We start from the raw sequence: 9,250 nt of genomic DNA, 5'->3' as shown, positions 1-9,250 counted from the left end.
CTTCTGCATGAGCCCTGAGCTACTCAGCCTCTAGTTTTTCTAGATTCCTTTTCACTTTTGTGGATCTTGGGATTGTGCCTAGTGCTCCTATGATTATGGGTACGATTTCCACTGGCATATCCCATATCCTTCTTATTTCTATTTTCAGATCTTGATACTTATCCATTTTTTCCCTCTCTTTCTCTTCAACTCTGGTGTCCCATGGTATTGCGACATCAATGAGTGATACTTTCTTCTTGACTGGTCTGTTTGCACGTATCACCCTATCCGTTCTGATACCATAGTCCCAGAGGATCTTTGCCTGATCGTTTTCTATCACTCCTTTAGGTTGGTGCTCGTACCACTTATTACTGCAAGGTAGCTGGTGTTTCTTGCACAGGCTCCAGTGGAGGGCTTTTGCTACTGAATCATGCCTCTTTTTGTACTGGTTCTGTGCAAGTGCCGGACATTCGCTTGCTTTGTGGTTTATAGTTTCATTTTTCGTATTGCACTTCCTACATATGGGAGAGATGTTATTTCCGTCTATCGTTCTTTGAACATATCTGGTTCTTAGGGCCTGATCTTGTGCCGCTGTTATCATTCCTTCAATTTCCTTCTTGAGCTCTCCCCTCAGTAGCCATTGCCACATGTCATCGCTGGCTAGTTCTTTAGTCTGTCTCATGTATTGTCCGTGCATTGGTTTGTTGTGCCAGTCCTCTGTTCTGTCTGTCTTTCTCCTGTCTCTGTATATTTCTTTTGGGTCTTCGTCTACTTTTATTAGTCCTTCTTCCCATCACTTTTTAGCCACTCGTCGTCCTTCACTGGTTTTCAGATATTGCCCCAGTGCTCTGTTTTCGATGTTTGACGCAGGTTCCGTCTATAACTTAGTAGTCCTCGCCCTCCTTCCTTTCGTGTTATGTATAGTCTGTCCGTTATTTGCTCTGGCTGTAGTGCTTTGTGTATTGTCAATAGTTTCTGATCAGGCTGCCGGAGTTCTGCATTTCGTCATTCCACTATTCCTGCGCTTGGTATGCTGATTTACTGGCACTGCTTTGTGTATTGTCATATGTTTTCTGATCTATGCTGCGGAGTTCTGTCTTCGTCCATTCCACTATTCCTGCGCTGTATCTGATTACTGGCACTGCCCATGTTTATGGCTTTTATCATATTCACGGCGTTGAGTTTTGACTTGAGTATCGCCTTGAGTCTCTGCATATATTCTTTCCTGATCGTGTCCTTCATCTCTTGGTGTTTTATATCCCTTCCTTCCATTATTCCAGGTATTTGTATCCTGTCTCATCTATGTGTTTGATGTTGCTCTCATCTGGTAGCTTTATCCCTTCAGTTCTCGTTACTTTGCCTTTTTTATGTTGACTACAGCGCATTTTTCTATTCCAAACTCCATCCTGATGTCCCCAGATACAATCCTTACAGTCTGGATTAGGGAATCTATTTCCTTGATGCTCTTACCATACAGCTTGATGTCGTCCATGAACATCAGATGGTTGATTCTGTTGCCTCTTTTCTTGAGTTGGTACCCGGCATCATCTTCTGTAGTACTTTTGTCATGGGAATCATGGCTACTACGAAGAGTTAGTGGGGACAGTGAGTCGCCCTGGAAGATCCCTCTCCTGATATTAACCTCTGCTAGTCTTATTCCAGAGCTTGTAAGTATTGTATTCCAGTTGCGCATTGTATTTTTGAGGAAGCTGATGGTGTTTTCCTCTGCCCCATATATTTTCAGGCATTCTATTAGCCATGTGTGTGGTATCATGTCGAAGGCTTTCTTATAGTCTATCCATGCCATGCTTAGGTTGGTTTTCCTTCTCCTACTGGTATTCATTACCATTTTGTCTATCAGGAGCTGGTCTTTTGTGCCCCTACACTTCCTTCTGCAGCCTTTCTGTTGGTGGAGGATGGTGTTTTGCTCTCCTCTAGGTAGTTGTATAGCCTTTCACTGATGATACCTGTTAGTAACTTCCACATTATTGGTAGGCAGGTGATAGGCCTGTAGTTACTGGCTATATTTCCCTTACTCTTGTCTTTTTGTACTAAGGATGTTCTTCCTGTGGTCATCCATTTGGGTGCTTGATGATTTGAGATACAATGCTGGAGTTGTTCTGCTATTCTAGGGTGTAGGGCCTTGAAGTTTTTTTTGAGCCAGTATCCATGGACTTCATCGGGACCTGGGGCTTTTCCAGTTTGGGAATTTTCTTTTTTTAGTTGGTGTCTGACTGTGTCTGTCGTGATCTCTGTGAATCTTTGTTTTATTATTATTATTATTATTATTATTATTATTATTATTATTATTATTATTATTATTTTTGCTCTATCACAGTCCTCCAATTAGACTGGGTGGTATTTATAGTGTGGGGTTCTGGGTTGCACCGTGCCTCCTTAGGAGTCCATCACTTTTCTTACTATGTGCGCCGTTTCTAGGATCACACTCTTCTGCATGAGTCCTGGAGCTACTTCAGCCTCTAGTTTTTCTAGATTCCTTTTCAGGAATCTTGGGATCGTGCCTAGTTTTCCTATGATTATGGGTACGATTTCCACTGGCATATCCCATATCCTTCTTATTTCTATTTACAGATCTTGATATTTTTATTCCTTTTTTTTCCTCTCTTTCTCTCAACTCTGGTGTCCCATGGTATTGCGACATCAATGAGTGATGCTTTTTTCTTGACTTTGTCAGTCAACGTCACGTCTGGTCTATTTGCACGTATCACCCTATCCGTTCTGATACCATAGTCCCAGAGGATCTTTGCCTGATCGTTTTCTATCACTCCTTCAGGTTGGTGCTCGTACCACTTATTACTGCAAGGTAGCTGATGTTTCTTGCACAGGCTCCAGTGGAGGGCTTTTGCCACTGAATCATGCCTCTTTTTGTACTGGTTCTGTGCAAGTGCCGGGCATTCGCTTGCTATGTGGTTTTTGGTTTCATTTTTCGTACTGCACTTCCTACATAGGGGAGAGATGTTATTTCCGTCTATCGTTCTTTGGATATATCTGGTTCTTAGGGCCTGATCTTGTGCCGCTGTTATCATTCCTTCAGTTTCCTTCTTTAGCTCTCCCCTCTGTAGCCATTGCCATGTGTCATCGCTGGCTAGTTCTTTAGTCTGTCTCATGTATTATCCGTGCATTGGTTTGTTGTGCCAGTTCTCTGTTCTTGTGTCATTCTCCTGTCTCTGTATATTTCTGGGTCTTCGTCTACTTTTATTAGTCCTTCTTCCCATGCACTCTTTAGCCACTCGTCTTCACGATTTTCAGATATTGCCCCATGCTCTGTTTTCTCGATGTTGACGCAGTCCTCTATACTTAGTAGTCCTCGCCCTCCTTCCTTTCGTGTTATGTATAGTCTGTCCGTATTTGCTCTTGGATGTAGTGCTTTGTGTAATGTCATATGTTTCCTGGTTTTCTGATCTATGGTGCGAAGTTCTACCTTCGTCCATTCCACTATTCCTGCGCTGTATCTGATTACTGGCACTGCCCATGTGTTTATGGCTTTTATCATATTTCCGGCGTTGAGTTTTGACTTGAGTATCGCCTTGAGTCTCTGCATATATTCTTTCCTGATCGTGTCCTTCATCTCTTGGTGTTTTATCCCCTCCTTCCATTACCCCTCCTTTGCCTTTAATCCCTGGTATTTGTATCCTGTTTCCATCTATGTGTTTGATGTTTGCTTCCCATCTGGTAGCTTTTATCCCTTCAGTTCTCGTTACTTTGCCTTTTGTATGTTGACTAAGGCGCATTTTTTCTATTCCAAACTCCATCCTGATGTCCCCAGATACAATCCTTACAGTCTGGATTAGGGTATCTATTTCCTTGATGCTCTTACCATACAGCTTGATGTCGTCCTTTATGAACATCAGATTGGTTGATTCTGTTGCCTCTTTTCTTGAGTTGGTACCCGGCGATCCATCTCTGTAGTACTTTTGTCATGGGAATCATGGCTACTACGAAGAGTAGTGGGGACAGTGAGTCGCCCTGGAAGATCCCTCTCCTGATATGAACCTCTGCTAGTCTTATTCCAGAGCTTGTAAGTATTGTATTCAGTTTGCGCATTGTATTTTTTGAGGAAGCTGATGGTGTTTTCCTCTGCCCATATATTTTCAGGCATTCTATTAGCCATGTGTGTGGTATCATGTCGAAGGCTTTCTTATAGTCTATCCATTCCATGCTTAGGTTGGTTTTCCTTCTCCTACTGGTATTCATTACCATTTTGTTTTTTTTTTTTTTTCTATCAGGAGCTGGTCTTTTGTGCCCCTACACTTCCTTCTGCAGGCCTTTCTGTTGGTGGGGGATGGTGTTTTGTTTTTCCTCTAGGTAGTTGTATAGCCTTTCGCTGATGATACCTGTAAGTAACTTCCACATTATTGGTAGGCAGGTGATAGGCCTGTAGTTACTGTCTATATTTCTCTTACTCATGTCTTTTTGTACAAAGGATGTTCTTCCGTGGTCATACATGTTGCATGTTTGTTGTGTGATACCGGATTTGCTCCATATGTTTTCCCAGAGTCTCTTACTTGGTTCGGCTTTAGGAATTTCTGGTGATTGTCTTCCCGTCTTAGTTGGCTGCTATAGTCTTTTCTGGTTGGTTCAGATTAGTTTGTTTTCTGTTGGTATCCCTTATTCCTGTTCATGTACCGTTGGATCTTATGTGCTTTGGCCTTAAGCCTCTGTTTTACATCTTCTATTGTGTTATTATTATTATTATTATTATTATTATTATTATTTTATTGTTATTATTATTATTATTATTATTATTGTTATTATTATGTTTTTTTTTTTTTTTTTTTTTTTTTTTTTTTTTTTTTTTTTTTTTTTTTTTTTTTTTTTTTTTTTTTTTTTTTTTTTTTTTTTTTTTTTTTTTTTTTTTTTTTTTTGCTCTATCACAGTCCTTCAATTCGACTGGGTGATATTTATAGTGTGGGATTCCGGGTTGCATCCTGCCTCTTAGGAGTCCATCACTTTTCTTACTATGTGTGCCGTTTCTAGGATCACACTCTTCTGCATGAGGCCCGAGCTACTTCAGCCTCTAGTTTTTCCAGATTCCTTTTCAGGGATCTTGGGATCGTGCCTAGTGCTCCTATGATTATGGGTACGATTTCCACTGGCATATCCCATATCCTTCTTATTTCTATTTTCAGATCTTGATACTTATCCACCCTCTCTTTCTTTCTTCAACTCTGGTGTCCCATGGTATTGCGACATCAATGAGTGATACTTTCTTCTTGACTTTGTCAATCAACGTCAAGTCTGGTCTGTTTGCACGTATCACCCTATCCGTTCTGATACCATAGTCCCAGAGGATCTTTGCCTGATCGTTTTCTATCACTCCCTCAGGTTGGTGCTCGTACCACTTATTACTGCAAGGTAGCTGATGTTTCTTGCACAGGCTCCAGTGGAGGGCTTTTGCCACTGAATCATGCCTCTTTTTGTACTGGTTCTGTGCAAGTGCCGGGCATTCACTGCTATGTGGTTTATGGTTTCATTTTTCGTATTGCACTTCCTACATATGGGAGAGATGTTATTTCCGTCTATCATGCTTTGAACATATCTGGTTCTTAGGGCCTGATCTTGTGCCGCTGTTATCATTCCTTCAGTTCCTCTTTAGCTCTCCCCTCTGTAGCCATTGCCAATTGTCATCGCTGCTAGTTCTTTAGTCTGTCTCATGTATTGTCCGTGCATTGGTTTGTTGTGCCAGTCCTCTGTTCTTTCTGTCTTTCTCCTGTCTCTGTATATTTCTGGGTCTTCATCTACTTTTAGTAGTCCTTCTTCCCATGCACTCTTTTAGCCACTCGTCTTCATGGTTTTCAGATATTGCCCCAGTGCTCTGTTTTCGATGTTGACGCAGTCCTCTATACTTAGTAGTCCTCTCCCTCCTTCCTTTCGTGTTATGTATAGTCTGTCCGTATTTGCTCTTGGGTGTAGTGCTTTGTGTATTGTCATATGTTTCCTGGTTTTCTGATCTATGCTGCAGAGTTCTGCCCTTCGTCCATCCCACTATTCCTGCGCTGTATCTGATTACTGGCACTGCCCATGTGTTTATGGCTTTTTATCATATTCCGGCGTTGAGTTTGACTTGAGTATCGCCTTGAGTCTCTGCATATATTCTTCCTGATCGTGTCCTTCATCTCTTGGTGTTTTATATCTCCTCCTTCCATTATTCCCAGGTATTTGTATCCTGTCTCATCTATGTGTTTGATGTTGCCCCCCCTCCCATCTGGTAGCTTTATCCCTTCAGTTCTCGACTTACTTTGCCTTTTTGTATGTTGACTAAGGCGCATTTTTCTATTCCCAAACTCCATCCTGATGTCTCCAGATACAATCCTTACAGTCTGGATTAGGGTATCTATTTCCTTGATGCTCTTGTTATTATTATTATTATTATTATTATTATTATTATTATTATTATTATTATTATTATTTAAAAAATGCTCATAGTAGCATGAGTCTTCAAATGGAGAAACAAATCCACAGTTATGTAAAATGTACATATATTCAAATTTAAAACTTTAAATATGTTCACATTTACATAACCGTGATTTGTTTCTCCATTATTTTTTTTTGTTTTTTTTGGGGGGGGGGGGGGCCGCTATCACAGTCCTCCAATCCGCTGGGGTTCCGGGTTGCATCCTGTCTCCTTAGTAGTCCATCACTTTTCCTACTATGTGTGCGGTTTCTAGGACCACCCTCTCCGCATGAGTCCTGGAGCTATTATTATTATTATTATTTTTTATTATTGTTATTATTATTATTATTATTATTATTATTATTATTATATTATTACTTATTATTATTATTATTATTACTAGCAAACTTACCCATCTACGATGGGTGATGAAATACAGGTGCAGAAGTGAAAAATTTATATGTACTATTTGTTCAGCAATATTAAAATAAGGCGATTTTTATACATACCTACTACAGAACCTCTTTGTACACAATATTATCAGTTTTTCCACAACTTAATTTTAAGTTGGCAGAGTCAATTGCTCTGCTCATCGCCACATACAGTTGGCCATGCGTGAACATGGGTGACGGCAGAAACACACACGATCCAAAGTCTGGCCTGCGACTTGTTTGCAGTGAATGAGAAGGCCAGGTTGATGGGAAACTGCCTGCGCCGTAACTGGAACGGAATCTGGTTGTCTGAAGGCATCAGAGGAATACCGTGGGGGATGAACAGATGTTTGCTGGTGTGAGGGCCCATTGCTATCACTGCTTCGATGACGTGGGAGTTTAGCTCCATAATGGTGTACCTCGTTCCATTGCAATGGTCCATTGGCAGATCGAAATTCCGAAGCAACATTAACGGGCAGTACGTTCTTCAACGTTCTTTGTGCGCTGGCAGTCCTGATGGATTTAAGTTATTCAAAAAATCTTGCGGATATTGATGATAATTTTCATCTTCTATTGTGTCCGAGCTGAAATATTCGTGACTTTCTCCAGGGAAGTTGTACAGAAATCATGTATGAAAATTCGTAAAGTAATTAAGTCTACTGGAATAACAAGCCTCGTTTCACGGCCAGAAACAGCTCCGTTTCTGGGAATCCTTCTCACCCCCACCCCCTACAAAGGAGGGGGGTAGGTTTGATGAAACCCCATTACAAACCGTCTTAGGGGTCCCCACCATAACCCTACCAAGTTTCATGCCCATCTGACCAGCCGTTTGCCGTGATTGAATGACAGACGGACAGACAGACATTACGCCCATATGATAGCATGATTATTATTATTTGTTTTGTTAAAGAGGATGGCCGCATCAGTGGAATTGATTTTATAAATGGTCTTTTCAATTCTTCTTATTCTCTTCTAATTAGGGCTGATATTCGCTAATAGCTGGCCGATGTTCATACTCTGGTTAAGGTATTGTCTGATAAAAATACTAATTTATTGATAAGACAACAAAAGTGGCGTGTGGTCGCCGTAGAGTTTTACAAATTCCAACGTTCCAACCGTATCATCGGTCCATTTTTCAAGTAAGGGTGAGCGTGGAACTGATTAGAATAGCACCGAACGACCCCATTCCAATCAGTTCATGCTCACCTTTCCTTGCAAAATGAAACCGATGATACGGTTGGAAACGTTTGGAACTTGTAAACTCTACGGCGACCATACACCACTTTTGTTGTCTCGTCCCATAAATTAGTATTTTTTATAAGATATTTCCTTAACCAGAGTATGAACATCGGCCAGCTATTAGCGAATATCAGCCCTGATGAGAAGAGAATAATAACAATTGAAAAGAAAAAACCATATATAAAATCAATTCCACTGATGCTGCCATCCTCTTTAACAAAACATGTTTGAGAAAGGATCTCCTACCTTCATTATTATTATTATTATTATTATTATTATTATTATTATTATTATTATTATTATTATTATTATTATAGAGGAAACTCTATATAAATTCATTGCAGCTGATGCAACAATAACATTGAACATTACATGTTTGAAGAGGGGTTCTACTACCTATATATTATCATTATTGTTAATTAATAGGGGGAAGCCCCCAGCCCAAAAAGCCCCCCAATTGAATTCCCTAGGGGTGTGAAATCCAGACCAAAAGCCAATGATTCTTCAGCTTCCCCCCCCCCCTGCCCCGCAGACCTACCAGTATATATGGGAGTAGATCCCACAAGCACCATCATTCTACTCTGATCTTCTCTTTGATCATGCTCGATCGAAATCGAGAGAAACGTAGCATTATCATTTATGTATATTAAACATTAGTGCATGTGATTATCTTACGAGTAAATCTCTATTGACATTACTCTCCACTTTCACTATCCCTATATTGCCTGGAGTTGGAACGTTACTCGTCATAGTTACCAAGAGAGAGCTGTCATAAGGAAGATAGAGGAAACTATCAACAGAATGAAACTCGGCTGATGCACCCAGTCTTTTTAACAGTACCTGTTTGAACGAGGGTCTTCTACCAGTGTTATTATTGTTATTATCATTATTCTTATTATTCCCATTATGAATATTGTGGGCAGTTACTCAGAAAACATCGCTGAGTCCTGAGAAACAAACTGTAAGAAAATAGAAAAAAAAACTATATAAAATCAACTCGCTTAATTCTGCCATTCTCTTTAACAGCATTTGTCTATAAGAGAGTATTCTACCAAGATATTGTTATTTATTTATTTATTTATTTATTTATTTATTTTGTCTATCACAGACATCCTATTCGACTGGGTGGTATTTATAGTGTGGGGTTCCGGTTGCATCCTGCCTCCTTAGGAGTCCATCCACTTTT

The sequence above is a fragment of the Macrobrachium nipponense genome, chromosome 11 (assembly GCF_015104395.2).
Source record: "Macrobrachium nipponense isolate FS-2020 chromosome 11, ASM1510439v2, whole genome shotgun sequence".
Classification (NCBI taxonomy): Eukaryota; Metazoa; Arthropoda; class Malacostraca; order Decapoda; family Palaemonidae; genus Macrobrachium; species Macrobrachium nipponense.
This window is presented reverse-complemented; position numbering follows the sequence as displayed.